The 23,319-nt window shown below is 37.9% G+C and overlaps 1 protein-coding gene across 1 annotated transcript in view; it reads right to left on the reverse strand.

Annotated features, from left to right (window-relative positions):
• Positions 1-23,319, reverse strand: part of TRHDE (thyrotropin releasing hormone degrading enzyme) — a 245,548-nt gene that overhangs the window by 153,705 nt on the left and 68,524 nt on the right. The gene's annotated exons all lie outside the window — the stretch shown is intronic.

Raw genomic sequence — 23,319 nt, forward strand, 5'->3', positions numbered from 1 at the left:
CCAGCCTGACAAAATTTAGCAAAATTTGGACTCTACTGGTATAGCCTTAAAGAAACCAGGATCACTCACCAGCACGTGAAGATGAGACATGATGTCCAGAAATATCTCCCTATGGTATAGCTATTTGTTAGTAACAGTTTTCTTTTTCATGTAACAACACTGGCTTAAAAGTAAAGCAACATATGACAACAGAAAGGCAGTTTTCTGTGTATGGTGTCTGGGGCTTAGAGCTTTAGAAATCATTTCTACAATCTGCTTGCCCACAATAATTTTTGCAGAATGCAACATTACCCCCAGTTCTGTCTCCATCTAAAGCCATACTGGGTGTATGATTAACCTCTCAATTTTCTTTAGAAGCTTCAGAGAAAGTGCTGAGCTTCATTGGTCAAGGGAAAGGGCTAGCTCCTCAGGGAGTTCCCTGAACTGATGAAATGACAAGTCCAGTCGCTATCTTTCACAAGAGGCCCTACAGTGAATAGGAAGCCAAGCTAGGAGGAGTCAGGAAGGTCTCATCACAAGTGCTACCTCCACTAATTCATTCCACAGTTAAGTCCATGCTGTCTGTGTGGCCCTGGCCAAGTCAATCTTTGAGTGCCCTGAGCAACTCTATAAATAGACTACAAGTAACAGATGATTATATAATGTCAGATCAAGAGCTCAGAGGGTCCTTGGAGCAATCTAGTCCAACCTTTCTTTTTTTACAGGTGAGCTCTGTGACCCTGTGGGCAAGTCACTCTCAGTGCCAAAAACTCTTTAAGACCAGAAGTTGATGATGACTATAAGATCCTGGGTCTAGAGATGGAAGGGATCTCAGAAGCCATCTAATACAATTCTCTCATTTTACAGACGAGGAAACTGAGGCCTACACAAGTTAAATGAACATAGGTTTACACAGTTATTAAGCCTCAATGGAAAGACTTGAACTGGGGTCTTCTGACTCCTCAGCCTTTCCACTGTACATGCTCCATGGATAGAGGGAGTTTCCACCTGAGGAGTTCCCAATACCATTGAAAATGGAATCACAGATCTCAACTAAGATAAATAAATGAATAATGACAGCAATAATGAAACAATAAAAATGTCTTAAGTGCTGTCGTATCATGACAGCTAACAGAATGAGCAGCAAGCAAAGCTCCAAGCTAATTGTCTGGGCTTTTATTCTCCAGTGCTCAGTTTGGCCATAGGGTGCTCCTACTATGCCCAGAACTTATACCAAGTCCTATGGATACGTTCAATTGCCATATTCACTGAATGAGGGGGTTCATTAAAGGCATTAGTAGTTATTTAGATTAATACTCTACCTTACTTTTCTTTCATCAAATGCTTTCCTCCCCAAAATTCTGTCCAGTCCTAGTATCATTATCTGCATTCTAGCTGAAGAAACTAAACTTCAAAGAGGCTGAGACTTCTCTAAGCTCACTCTGTGAGTAAATGGTAGAGCCCAGAACCCCCTAACTCCTGGTGCAATCATGCGCTGACAGGTTTTGAGCTGGAAAGGTCCTTAGGGGCCACAGAGCATAGCCCTCTGGTCTTATTTTATTATTTTATAATACTAAAGATGGGATTTTTAAGCCACTTTATTTTGTGTGTGTTTTTTTCTTTATTCTTTTTCTTCTCTCTACCACCTCTCTCCACCAACCAAAAGGAAATAATATAGGAATAAACAACAGAGGAAATTTTATTAGGAAGTTTTTTGAAAGGAAATAAAAATATAACCAAATCATATTTACTTTTTTTGTCAAAAAGGAAGTTGCATAAGCAGGGGATTTAAGAAATATATTAGTAGAGTTTAGGAATATGCACCTTTGCTGCTAAAATGGTTCCAAGTACCCTTCTTCCTGCAAATTAACACTTCATTAAGCAAACCACTTTGAATACCATTTCTCTATTCTTTCTTCCCCCTAGGCCCATAAGCCAGAACTGTTAGATAGTCAATCCAGGAATCGTCCTCACTCTCCAGGAAAGAAGTTATCACAATGCTTTCCCCTGAATCTAAAGCCAACAACTTTTAGAAAGCAAAGGAAGAGTGAGACAAATCACTCTAGGCTCTCAATTTTAGCTCTCCATATGCCCCAAAGGGCATGGACCAATTTATATATGTACTGCTGGCCTGTAAAAAACAAGGTACCATAATTAAGAATCTACATGATTATTTCTAATACTGTCTTTTCTTAATCTCTCCAGTTTAAGCTATTTTAAAGATATGATACTGACAACAACAATGATGATGATGGTGATGGTGGTGGTAGTGGTGGTGGTGGTGGTGGTGGTGGTGGTGGTGGCAGTGGTGGCAGTGGTGGTGGCAGTGGCAGCAATGGTGGTAGGCAACATTTAAAAGATGCTTTATGGTTTTCAAATAGTTCCATACACATCGTCCCATTTGATCCTCTCACCAGAAGCAAAATGAAGCACAGAGAGGATAGGTGGATAGAGGGTATATACGTACTAAGTGGAAAAACTGGCATTGGTGGCACAGTGGATAAAATGCCAGGTCTGGCAATAGGAAGATCTGAGTTCAGATCTGACCTCATACGCTTAGCTGCATGACACTGGGCGAGTAACTTAACCTCTGTCTACACCAGTTTCCTTAGCTTTTATAAAAGCACCTTTGGCTATTATAAATGCCCAAATTATTTACAAAGGACACTGTTGATAAACAGAAGTATGTATAGAATGATTTTACATATATATAGATATAGATATAGATACAGATACAGATATTTGTGTCTAATAGTAGCCATATCTAGGGCAGGGGCAGGGAGGGAAGGAAAAAACTTGCATGATAACTTTAGTATATATATTTCAAAGAAATAGCAAGTTTTACACAATAGATTTGCAGTTTTATGTGTAACCATCTTTTTCTTTATTCTACCAGGTTATAAAAATGCTTGTTATTTCATAAATTAAAAATACAATTTAAAAAACAAAGCTTGGCACATAGAAGAGCCTACATGAATGCTTATGCCCTTCCTCTTCAAGTTGTCTGACTCCAAACCCAGAATTTTTTCCATTCCCATACTGCACTGTCTCAGCCCTTACACTATTTTGTCTCTCTATAAAATAAGTATTATGGCTATAAACTGTGGTGATAGTGGAAAAGGTAATTTTTAAAAGTTCCACCTAGCCATAGGAACTATCATTAGACTGTAAGAAAATTCTAGAGATGAAAAAAATATATATTCCCTACTTAACATACAGAGGAATAGGAATGCATGGGCCCATATTACCTCCCCATTCAACTCCCTTCCAGTCACAAATAATTAACTCCAAATGCAAATAAGGTTGTTGGGATAAAATGTGAAAACAGATATGAAAGCACTTTGGATTTCTAAAGTGCTTCCCAAAATGAGACTGAAAATATAAGATTCACAGAGGAGAAGCCTTCAAAATAAATGTCATCACAAGGAAAGTCTCCATGTCAGTAGCGATTTCCATTATTATGGCATGGACTACAGAAACAATCCTTCACTGATCCAAGTTCATTGAATTCTGTGTAACAAATCTTCATGTAAAGCAAGTGCTTTCTCTGATTTTTATTTAAGTAATAATTCATGTTACAGATAGAGAGAAGAAACCTGGGCTTTATTCCTTTCAGTCTTCTAGTAATTACCTTTCAGCTTCCTTCTCTCCTCACTTCATTCTACCCAAATGTCTGACCCATTAAGTTGTGAGCTCCTTGAGGGCAAAAATTGTCTTTTGCCTCTTTTTTTATATCTCAAATGCTTAGTGTGTGCCTGGCGCACAGTAGGTGTTTAAGTAATGCTGATTGGTTGATTAATAGAACCAGAAAATCACAGAATCTCAGAACTGGAAAGAACCTCAGAGACCAACTAGCCCAATCTATGTACCACCAGGAATCACTGCTTCAACATTCCCAACAAACAAATGATCACCCAAGCCTTCACTTGAAAATATTCAACGAGGAGAAACCCACTGCCCCCTGAGGCAGCTCAGGATTCTCTGGAGTCAATTCTTATCTTAAAAGGTATTTTGCTTTAAATTGAGCTTAAATTTCCCTCCAACCATCCATCATAACATAAACAAGCAAAAAGATCTAGGATCTAAAAGGAAACAAGGGCCAACTGAGTCATGCCAGAGGATGACAGCGCAGTTTCTTCTGGACCATGTTTTATGACAAGTAAACATAAACAAAATCTCCAGTTCCCCAACCTCCTAAAGGAGTAGAAGAATCTAAACTCTTTTGATCACATTTCCATCAGTTTTTAAAAATGGTCATGTACCCCAATACGTGCATATTTACTTATCCATAAATCATAATAATGGTGCTAATAACTTTTAATATTATAAATTATATTATACAAAATATTAATAGGATAAGAAAAAGGTGAAATAATATTTGAACCTTTCATCAATAGAGAGCCATTGAAATTTACTGAATAAGGGAGTTGCATGTTCCTACCTGTGATTCAAGTGAATCCCTTTGACAACTCCCTCCCCAAATACCTAGATGTGCCAACATTGTATTAATTCTGTTTAGATTTATTCTCTGTATAATAATATATGCACTTTGTTTCCCATTTTAGAATGTAACCTCTTTGAGATCTTGGGGTTGTTTCATTCATTGCATTCACCTCCCCAAGTCTAGCTCAGTGTCTAGAACATAGCAGTAACTTCAAAGATATTTAATTTCTTGATAACTTGGGGGAGTGGGGCAGAATGTCCAGTGCAGAAGCAGGGAGGTAAGGAATTTACACAGCACTAGTACTGAAGACAAGCTCCATGACAGGTTATGACAGGGATGTGACCCACCCTCCCAAGCCCTAATTGATCTTGTACTCCTTGAGGTGAGACAACAGCCCCCTTGGGATAAAACCTTGCCCTTAGTTTGGAGAGCACTTCCCTGGAGCATAAATATATTACCAGAGAACTAGAAATCAACTTACTGCATCTGGCTGGTTTCTTTCTATCCCTTCTGCCTTTTCTTCATCATAATTGCAAGTGCGTTTGTGATATCTTCTCCCAGCTATTTTCTCCATCAAATCCCCTTTCTAACTAGATTTCACTTACTGGCTGGGGGAAGAGCCCACAAGGATCACCCTGGTGGTGGCAAATACTTCTCTCCTTCTTCTGCAGATAGAGCTGCTCTATTCATTTCTAGGTCTGGAAATACTGGAATGTAATTTCTAGCCCTGTTTTATTCAATTATAGAATTCAGAATTCCATTTTGACAAAGCAGTTAGAACTGTCCCTAGAGCAGCTCTTTAACTGAATTCCTTGAAGTGTGAGCGTTAGGCAAGGGAGTATATAATGAAAGATTATTTTTCGTAAGTCTAGGTTTCGAGGACTTTTCATGGTGGCAACTTAGTCTATTGTGAATCTGTCTTATGACCATAACAAAAACCAAAGCAATTCTCATTGGAAAGCCAAAGCTACTACATTTATGGAATAAAAATATGTGTCTGCCAATATTCCTGGCAGGAACCATTGTACTGGGGGATACATATGGGGACGATATTTTCTGAACCAAAAGACATGGCCTGACAAATACTTCTTTTAAAAAGCCTCATGAAAAGTAGTTTATTTTCTAGAAATTAGTGCACTCCCAGAGAATCCATGATGAATGGTGGCTGGAGGCAAAAGGTGCAGAGAGCTTTCCCTAGTCTATGTTCATGGAGACTTAAATTGTTTTATCTTAAAGAAAACAAAAAGAGAATAAAATTCCATTATCTATGCCCGAGTTTTAGTTGTTAAGATAAATGACAATGATGTGATAAAAATATATTTATTTGAATATATATATGACTACAAAATTATAAATGGAAAGACTAAAACAATCAAAACAAAATGTGAAATTATAATGTTCAAGCCTGATAAAAATGAAGAGCTATGGAAGACAATTTCCTAATGCTTTTCTGCCAAAGCCTATGAGTGTGAATATTGAATGTAACATCAGAGTGTTTAAAAAAGGTGGTTAGTTTTACTGAAACTTTTTTCTTTCTCTTCACTTTTTAAATAAGAAATGGCTCTCTGAGCAGGAAAGAGAATACTACACTGGAAAAAAAAGATGATATGAAATCCAAAAATATCATTAAATTATTAAAAAAAGAAAAATAATACCATAGGTATATCCCTAAGCTCAGACATATCTCAAGAATCAAACTGCCATGGCACTGATAAATTTCATCATTGAAATTACAATTTTTGGTCTGCTTTGCCTCAGATACACTTTGTTCTTTCTACTCCTATAAATTTACATGTTACTATATCGCTCAATTGAAAATAGTAGTTCTCAGTATAAGACGATGTCAATCGTCAAGGTGTACCCAGTCAAGGGAGCTATGTCTATGGGCTTCTGAATCATGAGCTCCATCATAACCACTGTTCCCTACTGGATGGGAGAAGAGATGGACAAAAAAAGAAGAGAAACTTTACTGACTACTAGGATTTCCTCTGGCCATATTGAGAGTTCAAAAAGTACCTGACCTAATATACTCAGGTCTTTCTTTGAGTCTTTTCAGAGGTTCCTTGGTGATAGCAATTTGATATTCCAATGAGGTTGGAAGCCAACCTTTTCACTTTTTTTTTCCCACTTCCCATGGAAAGCTGAAAAATTCAACAGGCTTCTAAATGTGAATCTGACTCATATAGCTGAAGTAAAAAATGTTAAGTACTTCAGTCCTTCAAGGATTGCAATTTCACAGAGCAGACCGTTACCCAGCACAAGCCTTGGTCTTTAATAAGAAAAAAATGCATCATCCAGTGGCAAACCCTTTGGTACTTAATCCCTTCAAACTCAGCCGGATTTAGTCAGTCAGTCAATGAATATTTAGGTGCCTACTGTGAGCTAGCCACTTTTTTGACAAGAAAGGTAAGCTCTCAAAGGAGCTTACAGTCTAATGGGGGAACAACATGCAAATAACTAAGTACAAACAAGCTATATCCAGGGTGAATTGGAAATAATCAATAGTCAATAGAGATACATTCTGCCCCTGGGCTCATCCTGAAAGACTTTTCCACCTGGTACAACTTTCGACAATTTCTAATCCACTGGTATAGCCTTAGAAACGCCGAAGTCACACTCAAATCATGATCAGGAATTAAAGTAGCACTTTAACAGAGATAAACCTTCTATAATTGGATGTTTTGTTTTTTGTTGGCTTTTTTTCCTTGTGTAAGAGATAACCGGTTCCCCAAGACCTTACTCACCAAGACACACAGAGAATTAAAGACTGGAAGTTATTTTAATGGTGCTAGGAGTATCATAAATAATAATCCGTCCTTGCTAAATCTATTAGGTGGTTACACTAGAGTAATCCCTACCAATTTAGTCTATTACAGCCTAGCATTTGTTGTAATCCCTCTTGAGGCAGAAAAAAATAATATAAATTAATTCCATAGTAATTAATGCCAGGGAGCTATTTGATAGATGGGATTATATAAAAATTGTATTTAATTGTTGGTACCCAGCTGAGAAAGGCCATTTTTTTCTTTTTGCAATGGTCTTACTGAACGTACAAGTACTGGTTATCATATATGACACAGGGGTATATACATCCATGATGAGGAAAAGCTTGGCAGCTGGAAGTCAGCTGCTAAACTGGGGTGGAGGTGGGGCATGGGGGGGGGGGAGCTCAACAGGGGTCTAATTAGATCTGAACAGGCCCTTAGGCTTCTATGGAGTAGTGCTGCTGAAGGGACAGTTTGATGTATAGATCTGGTATTTGAGAGGTTGTTAGGCCACCACCTAAAGGCTTGTGACCTTGTACTAATCTTTTACTTCCTTTGATTGTTTCCATTTTGGAAAATGGAATAGCCTTCTTTAGCAAGGTGAAACATTTATCTCAAATTGAAGGCAAGTCCCAACACCTTTCTGAGCTTGTTTCCTCATCTACAGAACAAGGTGTTTGCACTAGAACTGGGGTCCCAAGGTCAAATTATATTTGCTTTAAGTTTCTATCATCAATAGATCTGCAGCTCTGTGAGCTTGTTATTCCTCTTTATAAGTTTTCCTAACTCACATGAATAAATACAGGATGTCCCAAAAGTCTTAGTGCAATTTTAAGTTTTAATGCCTTTAAATTGCACTAAGACTTTTAGGACACCCTGCATAGTCATCTATGAGGATAAGAATCTCTCATATATGGAGGGGATTATATGTAGGCTAAAGCTGCAGGCTGAGAGTCGGAGATCCCTAAAAAGACAATCAATCAATAAACCTTTAGTAGGTACCTACCACATGCAGGGCACTGTGTTCAAGACTAATTTATAACAATTATCAAAATACCTTCTGTAATGACAAGCTGAAGATGGAAGTAAAGAGGTATGGTGTAGAGGTTAGGGGTGCTGGGACCCTGAGAGTGCCAAGGTAGAGTCACCTAGAATGAATTCTTACACTCAAGCTGTCATTCACTGAAGAGACAGTTTATTATAATGCCAATAGAAGCAGGCAAAGTCCCTTTGGGGGACTTGCACTCTAATGGGAGGGTGAATATAAAACTCATATAGAAAAAGGGTGTGGGAAAGGAATGCCAGGGATGCTAATTAGGTAATCTAAGGATCCAGGAGTCTTTGGGGAGCTATGGATGGGAAAATGTAGGGAGTATACCAGACATTAAGGGAGAATATAACAGTTTTTTTAGCTTAGCTGCCAGAGGCATGGACCTTGGGCAAGCACCAGAGACAGGATCCTTGGGCAGGCACCCTGGGAAAGAGTCCTTGGGTCACTATCCTGGTCTCTGTCCTGATAAGGGAATTATACCATCAGGCCTGCAACAAGGGAAAATTTTCTCACAGGTCAGAGGTGGGGGTGGGGTTGGGAGTGGGAGGGGCTGGATTATAAAGACTTGTTCTTAGGGTTTTTTGGGTTCCAGGTCCCACCACCCCATCAGAAGCATACTAGTTTCACTTTATCTCTTTCGTGTTTATTTCTCCTTTTGTTCTTTTTCCTCTTTCACAACATGACTAATATGGAAATATGTTTTACATAATTATACATATATAGCCAATATCAAATTGTTTACTGATTTAGGGATTGGGGAGGGGGTAGGGGGATGGAAGGAGAAAATCTGGAACTCAAAATTTTGTAAAAATGAATAATAAAAATTGTCATTACATGTAAAAGGAAAAAAATAATACTATTTAAAAGGGGAAAAATGACAAGCTAAAGGTTTTTATGCATAGAGAATTAACATTTGTTTAAATATTTATGTTAGCATCATAGTTGCCACTGTGGCCATCATTGCTGTTTCCTTTCTGGTACCAAAGGTAAGGAAATAGAGCACCGGTCTCAAAGTCAAGTTCAGGGTTCAAGTCTGACTTCTGTTATGTATCAGTTCTGTTATTCTGGACTCTGGACACTTAATTTCTCAGTCTCCTAGGTAACTCTCTGAGACCATTAGTTGCAAAGAAAATGGCTAGTGATAAATGGGCAGAAGTTTCCTGACTCTGGAGTCCCTATACCAAAAAAAAAATCACAGGTCCAGTCCTTTTTCTTATTTTTCTTCCTTATGATTTCATTTTATTGGTATAGGCAGTTCCCTGGCAGGAATTAACCCTACCAATGCAGACCAGCACCTTCCCTTCAACACAGAGACTTACAAAGTTGTCTAAAGCCCTGATACTTTAAGTGACTTGCTTAGGGTCTCACAACCATTACATGGCAGAGATAGACTTTAATCCAAATGCTCCCAGTTCTGGAGTCAGCTATTTCTCATCTAAGCCACATGGCCTCTATTCTGTTTTAATTAGAACTCCTTTTAGCTCAAGAACTATCCAGGTGTACAAAGGGCAGGATTATGCAGAGAGATCAGGGTGATGCAGAAAAAACTACTTCATGATGGAACTATGGCATTTAAAAGGGAGGTCTAAGAGCTCTTCATTCTTTACAAAGTAGCATAGGCTACTGTAACCCTCTGAACTTACAAGCTGTGAGAAATTATAACATAAGTTATAACTATATAGCTATATATATAGCTATATATGTAATTATTTAGTTATATATAACTATATAACTATAAATAGACAATATGTGTCAGATTCAGAACTTATTATTATATAAATTACTGACACATGTGCATAATAAAGGTGTGTGATAATGTGGATAATTCCTCGATTTCCCCTCTGCAGGTTTTCATTGTAACTATTTCATTGCAAACTGTTACTTCCACCAGAGGACAGGGAAAGCAAAGGGGGAGCAAAAGGTAAGCCAGGTTACATGTTGAGCTAGGTGGCACAGTGGATCTAGTGTTGGAATTAGAGACAGAAAGACCTGAATTCAAATGTGGTCTAAAGCTCTTACTGGCTGGGCAAATCACTTAACCTCCTCCTGCCTCAATTTCTTCAACTGTAAAGTAGAGACAACAAGAGCATCTAGTTTCCAGAATTGTTATGAAGATCAACATTTTCCCTTCCCTTAAGAATGTGATATAATGGTGACAGTCCATGAATAACAATTATATCCATTCAGTATCAACAGATTTAGAAGGCTGCTATTACATTACCAACTGCTGTTTTCCTTTATTTTTGTCACCATTGCTAATCTGATGAGAGTGAAGTTAAACCTCACAGATGTCTTAACTTGCTTTAATTATTAATAATGTAAAGCATTTTTTCCCTTGGATTTCTTCCTTAGAAAACTCCCTAATTTTTTTTTTAAAGAATGAAAAACAAAAAAGAAAACTCTCTGATCATAGCCTTTGACCATTTTTCAGTTGGGGAATGGTTCTTAATCTTACAATTTGAATTATTTTCTTATACATCTGGGAAATAAAACCTTTATCAGAGACTTGATATAAAGAATTTCCCCCAATAATCATTTCCCCTCTAATACTGGATGCATTGTTTTTTTTCCTGTACAAAAACTTATTTTATGTAATCAGAATTGCACATTTTATCTTCTGTGACCCTCTCTATTTTTTGTTTGTTCATGAATTCTTGTTCTTGGTAGCTACTGATAATTGGTACGAGAAAGGTAATTTCTCCTTTGCTCCTCTAATTTGTTTATGATGTGGCTTTACATAATTTTGTCACGTATACATTTGGAGCTTACCTTGGTATACAGAGTGAAGTGTTGGTCTAAAACTAATTCCTGCCAGATTACTTTCCAGTTTCCCAGCCAGTTGTTTTCAAATAGTGAGTGCTTAACCTTTTATCTGAGGTTTTGGGGTTTATTGACCATGCTGGCTACTAGTTTACACAGTGGATACAGCCCTAGGCCTGGGGTAAGGAAAACTCAACTTCAAATCCAGCCTCAGACACTTATTGTGTGACCCTGGACAAGTTACTTAACCTCTTTCTGCTTCTTTAGCTGTAAAAAATTTCTTTAGGTGTAAAAAGGAGACAATTATAGTACTTATTTCCTAAAGATGTTATGACAGTCAAATGAGACAAAATTTGTGAAGCACTTAATACAGTGCCCAGCACGTATTTAAATGCTTGTTTCCTTCTCCTCCTCTACTCTGTAAACCTAATTTGTTCCACTGGGAAACCCATCTTCAAATGAAATAAAGCTGTTTTAAACATTTTGTTGCTGTTCTGTTGTTTTCAGTCATGTCTGACTCTTTGTGACCCCATTTGATGTTTTCTTGGCAAAGATACTGGAGCAATTTATAATTTCCTTCTCCAGCTCATTTTACAGATGAGGAAACTGAGGCAAATAGGGTTATTGACTTGCCCAAGGCCACACAGCTAATAAGTGTCTTTGTCAAATCTGAGGCCAGATTTGAACTCACAAAGAGGAATTTTCCTGACTCCAGGCCCAGAACTGTATCCACTGTTCCATCTAGCTACCTCTGCTTTGACCATTACTGCTTTGTAATATAATTTAAGATATAGCGCTACAAAGTTTCCTTCTTTCCTATTTTTTTGCTCATTATTTCCCTTGAGATTTTTTATTTCTTTTTATTCTTAAACAGTTTTATTTTCTTGGTAGTGTGACTAGTATGATACTAAATAACTAAATTTAGGTAGTGCTGCTATTTTATTATGTTGGCTCAACTTACCCATGATCCATTAAAAATCTCAAATTATTTAGGTCCTTTAGTTCTATAAAGAGTGTATTTAATTGCATTTATATAACTTCTAGGTGTGTTTTAATAGACTCACAAATATTTTCTACATTCTGCAGTTATCTTTAATGCAATTTCTCTTTCTGTCTCTTCATTCTGGGTTCTATTGGTAGAATACAGGAATACTGGTGATTTATGTGGACTTATTTTATATCTTGAAATTTGATGAGTTAACTAATTGTTTTGATTAATTTTAGTTCAAGTCCTCTGGAAAGATTTTAATGTCATTTGCAAAAAAAATGATAGTCTTGTTTTCTGTCTTTAGTTTTCTGTCTTTAGTTGGCCACCATTCTTTATGATACTCTTTTTTTTCTTGACTTCTGTGACCTTCTCCCCAGCTTCTCTATCTATCTATCTGATCTCCCCTTTTCAGTCTCCTTTGTTGTGTCATAATCCAACTCTCAATTTCCTAAACATTATGGTCCCCCAAGGTTCAGTCTTTATTCTATTTTACTCTATAAACCTTCTCCCTTGGTAATCTTATCAGTTCTCACAAGTTTCATTATCAATCAGATGTAGTTACCAATCAAATCTACCAACTCAGCAGTTACCAGTGCCACCAAGTGTCTGCTGGATATTACCATTTGAATATCTCTCAGGATCTCAAACTCAATATGCTTAAAGTGGAATGTATTATTTCTTCCCACTTAAACCCACCTCCCACTAAAGTTTCCTATTCTGTTGAGATCACCACCATTCTTTTGGTCATCTAGATTTAAAATCTTAGAGACATGTTTGACTCTCTCTCTCTCTCTCTCTCTCTCTCTCTTTCTCTCTCTCTCTCTCTCAATCTTCACATCCAATACATTTCTAAGTCTTATCAATTCTACTTGCTCAATATCTCTCACTTCTCTCTTTACTCATATGACCCTTACATTAGCTGAGGGCCCTCATTTTTCCTCCTAATAGCTTCCTAAATGGTCTCACTACTTCCAGATTCTCCTTTTTCTAATAAAACCTCCACAAAACACCAAGATCATCTCCCTAAAAAATGAATCTGGATATGTTACTCCCCTGTTAAAGAATCTTCTTATTTCACTAAAACCTCTAGGATAAAATACTAATCTGTTATAGTAGCATTTAAAGCCATGTATACAATTTGGCCTCAGTATATTTGGCTTCCTGATTTACTTAACATCACTCCTAGTCATGTAATCTAAATTACAGTCAAAATGGGCACCTTTTCCCCCTGGATTTAGCAATCCATCTCCCTTCATAATTTTGAACAGATATGTCCGCCATGTTTGGAATGTACGACCTTCTAATTTCTACCTTTTAAATCTCAGTTATTTCAATGTTCATTTCAAGTTCCACATTTTATAGGAAGTCCTTCTTACCCTAGTTGTCATCTCTCTCTAACTCCTCTAATGAGCTTGTATTTTATCTTTTTACACACTATGCTGCCTACTAGAATATAAGCTCTTTGAGGACAGGTAACTTTTAAATTTTTTTCTTCATCACCTAGCACAGTGCTTCACACATAGTGAATATTTAATAAATGATGTGGTGAATTGAGTTAGATTCATGTATTTTGCAATGGCAATTAGGAGATGAAAGGGAGGCTAGAGACTGATTGGAAATAGGCAAGAACATAATACTCAGTATTCATATTCCTTATCAAATCCCACCTGTATTCCCATTGAGTAGCAATTTGGCTTAGCAAATTGCTCTTTTGCGATATATGTGCCCCTTGCCTCAGGAAGGAGGAATATTTATGTAACAGTCCCATTAGTATATTGGTTTTAATAACTTTGACCAGATATCAAAGAATCTCAGTACCTAAATGAATGAATAAATGAATGAATGCATTTATTGAACACTTACTATATGCAAAGCACTGTGATAAGTGCTAGGACTATGAATAGAAAAGTAAGACAGACCCCTGCTGTCAAGAAGCTTATATTCTGTTTGTTTGCTTTTGTTTTTTTGAGGGGAGAAGGGAAGGCAATTGGGGTTAAGTGACTTGACCAAGGTCACACAGCTAGTAAGTGTGTCAAGTGTCTGAGGTCAAATTTGAACTCAGGTCCTCCTGACTCCAGGGCCAGTACTCTACTCACTGCACCACCTAGCTGCCCCATAAGAAGCTTACATTCTAATGAGTGAGACAACATATATGGAAAGTTTCAGTTGCAAGTCAGGTGGAAAGGTCCCACATAGCGTAGTGGCAAAGCAGATGGCAATGTCTCTTCATTAGTGTCATTTCCACTGCTAAAATCATATCAGTTTCTGATGCTGAACCATTTGACAGTGTCAGAGAGTTTGATAAGAAGACCTTTTTTCTGAATCTTCAGTAACTGTGACTACAACACCTGCAGAAGCAGTTACCAGATTGCATCTCCCCAAGGGTTGCTTCCCATAGATATAGAGTAAGGGCACTTGGCTAGAAGTGTTGTTATTACAAAGTCTCAAGTCCAGGGTCTTGGATTATCTCCCTCAGGGTCTGAGAGGAAATGGTGGTCACGGTGGTAGTGGTGGTGGTAATGGAGATGGAGGGTGTTACTACCTCTTATCTCTCATTCAGAGTACCCTGCTGCAACAGCTAGGCTGGCTTGCCTTCCTTGGGGATGGCAGTGGGTTGACTATTGGTGGGAGCAGCTGGTTTGTGCGTAGATGTTTCTTCCCTATGGCTGGGATAACCAAGCTGGAAGCAGGATTGTTGATCTGGGAGAGGGGGAAAACTTCCAACCCCAGGGCTCCTTAACCTTCTACCTCTTGGTGGCAGCTGAACAACAGCTATTGTTGGTAGTAAGGAGGAAGGTGGGCCCCTTCTCCACAATGGTTTCTCCCCTCAATGATGGTTATGGCCACAGGGCAGGAAGCAGATGGGGAAACGTAGTGGATACTGCTATTCCCAAGACTATTAGATTCAGGGTCTTGTGCCACCTCCATCAGGGTCTGGAGATAGGCAGTAATCAAGGTGGTAGTAGTCCAACTCACTCAGAACATCTGTCCCCTACCTCTTGCACCAGTGTGCTTTGCTACTCAAAAGAGACCTCGGCAGTTTTTTGATTCTCATATACATGTGAACAAAAATTCTCTCAGCATCACTGATAAGTGTTCATACCTTCTACACCTGACACTCTCTAGTAATGAGGAATTCACTATTTCAGAAGGCAATCCTTCCATTTTTGGACAAGTGTAATTATTAGGAAATTTTTCCTTCCATCAAACCAAAATCTGTTTTACCTATTGTTCCGAGATCAGCTCTAACTTAAGCATCTACCTGAGATGAAGTTTAAGAAGTAGAGTTTTAACTGAGAGAACACAGATAGCGGTAGAAGCAAAGGGAGGGAGAGAATCTAAATTTCAATACCCGTAGATATTATTCTGAAAATCACCTCTTTTCCACTCCTTCAACTAGCAAATAATCAAAGGAAAACCAAACTGATAATAACTAGAGAAATTTAAATTAAAACAACTCAGGTTCCACCTCATACCCATCAAATTGTCAAAGCTGATAATAAAGAAAAATGACAAATGTTGGAAGGGTTGTGTAAAGACAGGTACACTAATGCACTGTTGGTGAAGCAGTGAGTTAGTCCAGGCTCATATGAATTTATATAGCTCATTTTATAGCAGCAAAGAACTGGACACTAAAAGGTTGCCTATAAATTGGAGAATGGCTAAGCAAATTATGGTATACAAATGTAGTGAAATCCTATTTTACTGTAATAAACGAGAAAATGGCTTCAAAGAAAACCAGGAAGACTTATATGAATTTAGGCTAAATGAAGTGAGCAGAACCAGAAGAAACAATCAAATAGTAACAACACAATTGTAAAGACAAACTACTTTGAAAAATGTAAGAATTTTGATTAACGTCATAAGCTACAATGATTAGAGAGGAACGATGATGAAGATGCTACCCAACTCCTGATAGGAACTCAATAAACTTATGGTATGGAATAAGAAATGTTTATTTGGACATGGATAAATTGAGAATTTGTTTTGTTTGGGAAGTAGTTAGGTGGCACAGTGGATAGGACCTAGAGTCGGGAAAACATGAGTTCAAATCCAGCCTCAGAACTTCATAGCTATATAAGCCTGGGCAAATCATTTAACCTCTATGGCCTTACTTTCCTCATCTGTAAAATACAGACAGCACCCATCTCCAAAGATTATTGTGAAGACAAAATGAGATAATACTTTTAAATCACTTTGTAAGCCTTAAAGCACCATATAATCACTAGCCATTATTATTAATGTGTATCACAAGAGTGTTGTTTCGCATTCTTAAATAGGGTAGGAGTGAGAAGATGGGACATGAAGAAAATAAAATTGTGATAATTTTAAAAAAGAGATTTTTTCAAATCATCTCTTTCTTGGCAATAAATGACCAAGGAGGAAATTAGAAAATGAAAACTGGCAACTTTAGCGTCTTGGGTCTAGTTCAGTTCAATCTTCCCAACGCAAGGTAGTTCAGTTTCTATCATTTAGCTGTCTTCTCCTATCCAGTGCTCTCCACTACCTGTCTGGGAAGGAAAAGTGAAAAAAGAAAGGAAAAAAAATATAGAAGAAAGAAAAACAGGAAAACAAGAGGAGACCAAAATCAACCTCCTCCTACATCCTTCCTTTTCATCTTTACTATGGGTATTTCATATTCCCTTTTCATACAAAGCACTAGAATACATCCTCCATGTCAAAAAGATGGAAAATTCTACATTTATTTATTAAAGGCCTTTTAGCTAAATACGCACAAATAAATTTAAAATATACCTGAGTTACATTTAAGATGGTTTATATCATCAAACACCAAAAAAGAAATCCTGTTTTAGATTGAAGAAAAAAAAACTTTTACGTTGAGACATAAATGATAGTCTAGCGGGGGGAAAAGTCCTCTTTTATGACCACATATCCTATTGGAAGTACATTATAGATTCACACTACCCAATAACTCACTTCTTATTAAAAGTGTTACTGTTTCACAGGATAGATACCTTTCTTGCCCAGCCTAAAGGGAAGGGCATGAAGTCCATTAGTGTGCTTCTTGCTTCATGGTTTTAGAATTATACCAAAGTGAGAAACAGCATGACCAAGTGGATGGAGTCAGCCTGTAAGCTGCGACATGACTGGCTGTAAGACCTTGGCAAAGTCATTCAACTTCTCGTGGCTAATCTGCTTTGGAAAAGAGAGTTTCCTCCCCTTGGAGTTCCCCATATCAATGACGTCTTAGCTTCAGGTCCTATCCTGTGCCCTAATGAACCAAGACTCCACAACATTCAGTCTCCATGAATCAGAATTATAGGCAGTGTCCCAGAAAAAATTCAATGGATGAAGCAAGATGTAATCTTTTCCCAATTTCCCTCAATACAAAACAGACCCAGAAGAGCTAGGTAAACCAATGTGCTGCTTTAATCTCTCTTTCAATTATTTTTCCTTCTGTCCCAATCTGAGCTCTTTCCCCTTTCCCTTTCTTCCTCTTTTTCTCTTTTTCTTGAATGTAATTGTTCAAATCCTTGAAATGTAACTATTTCTGATTCAGTCTGAAGGACAGGTTAGAATTCCCTTTAGAATCAATCAATTCTTCTCCTTGAATTTCCCTGACAAGCTCACCTTCTGTACACCTCTCAGCCCAGTCTACCCAGCCCCGGGGTTGAACCTGTCACTTGTAGAGCACCACTACCCCCCGCCATCTGGGGAGTAGGGCTAAGAGTCCTAGGCAGTCAAGTCAGCTTTCTTGGAGAACAGAATAGCCATCTTCTGATGATTTAAGTGTTTTCCTCCAGGCAGTGATGACTTGCTCTCTTGTCAAGCTGTAAAACTCATCAATTTAGCACGGTCTAACGGCAAGAGAGTTCTCTCTAATCATAAAGAATGTACCCGCTTTACTCGTCTGTGTTAAGTCTGAGCCGTGTGGTGTCAGGGAGCAAGGTCTAGAAAGATAATCAATATTTTAGAAGTTGTATAACTGTGCTTCTTACATGATAGGGGATTAATTGTCCATTAGAAAATATTTCTGAATCTGTCCATTTTAAACATATTTAATTCTATTAAGTACTATGTGTCTTGCTTTATTAAGGATGACCTTTTTTTCTTGGGGGAAGCAGTTGGCAATCTTTGAACCCAAGGAAAAAAGAAAACATTCATTTTAAGAAAGTTTGTGCAAAAAAAAAAAGAAAGTTTGTGCAACATGATTTTTATGTATTAAAATTTCATAGTTAGATCAAGTATCAGGTCTTCAGGCCTACTTCACTGCTTTCAAGAAAGACATTACTTAAATGAACTTGGACATATAAGCATCTAGCCTAATAGGCTTCCATAAAGAATATTAAAAAATACCCTCACTCATTCATTCAATATTCAATCATCTTTACATTAAGAAAACTCTTTTTCATGTGTAACAAATGTCTTAGAAAAATCCCATCTCACTGGAATTAGAGATCAACACATAACATATAACATAACAACTATATGCTGCATATAGTACCTTAGTATATTTAGACTCCATTTCTTATTTCCCAACCTCCTCTGCTCTCAGATAAAGAATACCCCCTTATTTTATTGCTGGGATGGACCAAGGGCATCATTATTCAAACAGTGAGAAATTCTAGAGTCCATTTGTTCAATGATATTTGTTGAAGGTGATGCATAAGGCTGCCTGATGTAGTGGAGAGAAGACTGGCCTTGGAATCAGGAAGTGGATTTGATTCTTGTCTCTGACACATCTTAGTTATCTGGCCAAAGTTCAACCCCCTCACCATTCCGTGCCCCAAACAATTCTCTAAAACTCTAAGCTAGAGAGGAGTTACCAATCTAGAGGGTACTATCATCCTCCCAGCCATCCAGGCTCACAACCTAAATGTCATCCTCAACTCTTAACTCTCCCTTTGCCCCCCACATCCACTTCGCTGCCAGGTCCTGCTGCCAACTCTACTTTTGTAACACCTCCCATAAAGGTTCCCTTCTCTCCTCTGACACAACCACCCACCACCTTGATGTAAGCCCTTAGTACATAATGCCCAGACTATCAAAGTAGCCAGCTGGTTGATCTCCCTGCCTCAAGTCTATTCCCCATTCCAGTCCATCCTTCATTCAGTTATCCAAGTAATCTTAAAGCCCAGGTCTAGCCAAATCAGCCCCCTAGTCAACAAACTCCAGTACCTCCCTAAAGGATCAACTATAAAATCGTCTGTTTCACTTTTAAAGATCATAACCTGGCCCATTCCCACCTTTCCAGCGACTCTGCCTCTTTGCTCCTCCTCACAAAACTTATTTTCCATTACATGGTAACATTCATCCTCAGCTCTGGTTAAGCTGAGCTCCCCAGTGTTTTATAAATATATCTTATTCAATACATTTTAAAAAGATGCCATGGTGCCTTCCATTTATCAGTTATTTCTTGAAGCAACTCCACCCTCATCTGTACCAGAGAAAAGCAATTAAGCAAAAGCATTTGGTGCAACAGCAATACAGGACAATGTTCAGCATTCTGCCTCTGTTATCTACCACCATTCTACCAAGTGGAGAATAAGATTTTTCATTAAACTGTTCACTGAGATAAAAAGACTGGTCAGTGAAGTTATTCAAGATTTTAATGTTCTTTATATTTATATTAGTGTTCTTTTGGTTATCTTTACTTTATTCCATATTAGTCCATACAAATGTATTCTTACTTCTTCATATTTGTAATTGCTTACTATATAATAACATTCCAATATATTCATATACCGCATTTTTTCAACCATTCTTTAATTACTAGTCATTTCCCCCTAGTTCTTTGCTAAAACAAAGACTATTACTATATTTTAGTATATATTGGGTCTTTTTTCCTTTACTCACCTTAGGGTATATACCCAGCAGTGGGATTTTAGCCTCAAACATTTTGGTAACTTTTCTCACATAATTCTAGATTGTTTACCAAAACAGATGAATTCATATTTCCATCAAGATTATAATTGAGTAGTGCTCTGTCCACCACTCCTTCAACTTTGATTATGTCCATTTTTGTCATCTTTGACAGTTTGTTGAGTGTGAAAGAAAACCTCAGCATTCTTTTAATTTAAATTTATCTTATTATAAGTGATTTAGACCATGCTATGCTCTAGCAGTCATCGATTGTTCTTTGAATTTTAATCTTTGTGCCTTCAGTTATGTTGTTCCCTTCCCCAGAAAGCCCTCTCTCTTCTCTTTCATTTTTAAAATCTCTACCCACCCCACGAGCTCTAGATCAAATCACTAATCTCCTCCACAGATTTCTTGTTTTTTCTCAGTCGCGCCTGACTTTTCCTGACCCTTTTTTGGAGTTTTCTTGGCAAAGATCCTGGAGTAGTTCGCCATTTCCTTCTCCAGGCCATTTTTACAAATGAGGAAACTGAGGCAAACAGGGTTAAGTGACTTGCCCAGAGTCACACAGTGACTAAGGCCAGATTTGAACTAAGGTCTTCCTGACTTCATGTCCAGCCACCTAAATGACTTTCAAATTTCTTACTGAATTTTTAATCTGCCTCAATCAATCAACAAGTATTTATTAGGAAACTCCTACTCTGTTAGGTGCTTGGGAAACAAAGACAGAAAAATCTTTGCATCCCTGTTTCAAAGAACTTAACTCTTTTCTCTTTGGAGGGGAAAGGAGATAATTTGCACATATGTAAGTATATGCAAAATAAATACAAGGCAGTTTTGGGAGGGAAGGCGTTAGTAATTTTAGCAAACAGGAAAGGATTCATATGGAAGAGAGTGCTTCAGATAATTCTTGAAGTAAACAAGGGGTTTAGGAGGCAGAGGTTAACAGGGAGTACATCCTGCCTATGGCGGACAGCCAGAACTAAGGCATGGGAGATACATTAGATTCTAGATGTAACTGAGAGCCCCTTAAGTTCAATGAGTAGGATTTATTGAGTGACATGCTCAGACTATTTGGAAGCAATATGGAAGGTGGATCAGAAGATTACAACAGGAAGGGCAATTAGGAAGCTACTGCAGAAGTCCTGGCAATAGGTGATAATAGCCTGAATCAGAATGGTGGCTGTGTGCGTAGAAAGGCATGGATGAAAAAGACATTTTAAAGGTATAAATGGCAAGATTTGATATGTGGGTTGAGGGGGAGCAGGGAATCTAAGATAAGCCAAGGTCGTAAAGCTGGGAGTATAGAAAAACCGGGAAATTCAGAAAAGAGGCAGGTTTGAGGAGAAGATAATGAGGTCTGTCTTAGGTATGTTAAGTTTGCAATGTCTACGGAACATCTAGTATCAAATATCCAACAAGCTTTGGGTGATACAAGACTAGATTTCAAGATACCTATTACTGGATATGTAGATACTGCTGCTGCTGCTACACTATTGCTTCTTCTTCTACTACTACTGCTGCTGCTGCTGCTGCTACTGCTAATAATAATAATAACATAGCTAACATTTATATAGAGCCTACTACTGCCAGGAACTCTATTAAGCATTTTACCAATATTATTTCTCAACACTGGGAGGTAGGTGCTATTATTATTCTCATTTTATTTTTACAGATGAGGAAACTGAGGCAAGCAGAAGTTGTGATGATCAAGATCACACAACTAGTTTCTAAGCTCAGATCTGAACTCAAGCAGGCCTGGAATTGTATCTACTGCTCCTACATAGCTGCTCCTACATCTGTGAGTTATCTTCCTAGAAACAATTAAACCCATGGGAACTGATGACATCACCAAATGAGAGAGTATAGAAATAGAAGAGAAAAGGAGTGAGGACACAGCCCTGGGTTACATCTATTGATACGGGACATGCATTATACGGACAGTGACCAGTAAAACAGACTGAGAAGGGGCTAGCTGGGTAGGAGAAGAACCAGAAAAGGACAGTGTCACAAAAAACAGAGACTCACTCAATCAATAAGCATGGATTAAATGTTTACTATATGTCAGACACTGTGCTAGAAAAGAGAATATCCAGGAATAGAGGGTGAACAACAGTGTCAAATATTCAACAGAAGTTAAGGAGCATGAGGCTTAAGAAATACGCACTTGGATTAAGAATTCAGATAACTTTGGAGAAAGAAGCTTTATTTGAGTGATAATGTCAGAAACCAGACTATAGAGGATTGGGAAGTACATGAGAAGAGAGGAAGTAAAAGCAATAACTATAAAAACATGTGTTTTTTTCTGGAAATTTGCTTGTGAACGGGAGGAGAGAGAAAGACAAAGTGCATAACACACAAATTAGAATTTAATTATAAACAGCCTTAGGATCATTTAATCAAAGATTTAGAACTGGAAGGGACAATAAGAGACTATCAAGCCCAATTATTTCATTTTACAGATGAAGAAACTGAGTTCCAAAAATGTTAAATGACTTGGCCAGGTTTACATAACTAATATATGTCAAGGGCAGGATTAGAACTGAGATTTTGGAGGCCAGCTAGTTGGCACAGTGAGTAGAGCACCCACCCTGGAGTCAGGAGGACCTGAGTTCAAATTCAGCCTCAGATGCCTGACTCACTAGCTGTGTGACCTTGGGCAAGTCACTTAACCCCAACTGCCCTGTCTTCTCCCCTCAAAAAAAACCTGAGTTCTTTCTGAATCCAAGTCCAGCACTGCAACCACTGTGCCACCTATCTGTTATTATATTAACTAAATATAGTTATTAGACCTAACTCTACAAATAGATTTTAAGTGTGCCAAAGATGGTATTCAGTCTTTGACATGCAGTGGATTGATTGGAAGCATTTTCCCCTTTTAGTATTCCATCTTCTGTTCACCCACTCCTTTCACCACACTTCCCATGAATAAGTGGTAAACCTTTCCCAATTCAAAATTCTTAAGCCTAACTCAACACATTTCCCCACTTCTAAGTGGGGATTACTCAGAAGCACATGCCTTCATACCCCTGCTGTGTACAACACTGTCCCAAGTTAGTGAATCAGCCTTTGCCCCCCCATAAAATACACTTAGTATGGCAGATGAAGAAATATTTGTACCTGGGCCCATTCTTTAAAAAAAAGTTGTTTATCTGTGTTAAGTCAATTACTTTTCAGCCTCAAATTCATTAATTAATCCATGAAGAAACCAGGGTACAGGTTCTAGATTATAGTCAAGGGAGGGATGAATGGAGAGTTTTGAGGGGATTTCTAATATCATGCATATGAAAATCAATCTCTTTCCTATAGTACATCTTCTATGATACTCCCAAATTAGTGAGTCAGTCTTCATGAGTTTATCTATCCTAGTCCATATATGTCAGTCTTGGTGCTGAAAAGGAATAGTCCTAGGATTAGATCAGTCAAGTAGTCATGTTATCTATGAAACTGTCTGGAAGCATGTTCGTTCAAGTTAATTATGTTCAAATATACTCCATTTCCAGAGTCATTG

The sequence above is a fragment of the Trichosurus vulpecula genome, chromosome 5 (assembly GCF_011100635.1).
Source record: "Trichosurus vulpecula isolate mTriVul1 chromosome 5, mTriVul1.pri, whole genome shotgun sequence".
Classification (NCBI taxonomy): domain Eukaryota; kingdom Metazoa; phylum Chordata; class Mammalia; order Diprotodontia; family Phalangeridae; genus Trichosurus; species Trichosurus vulpecula.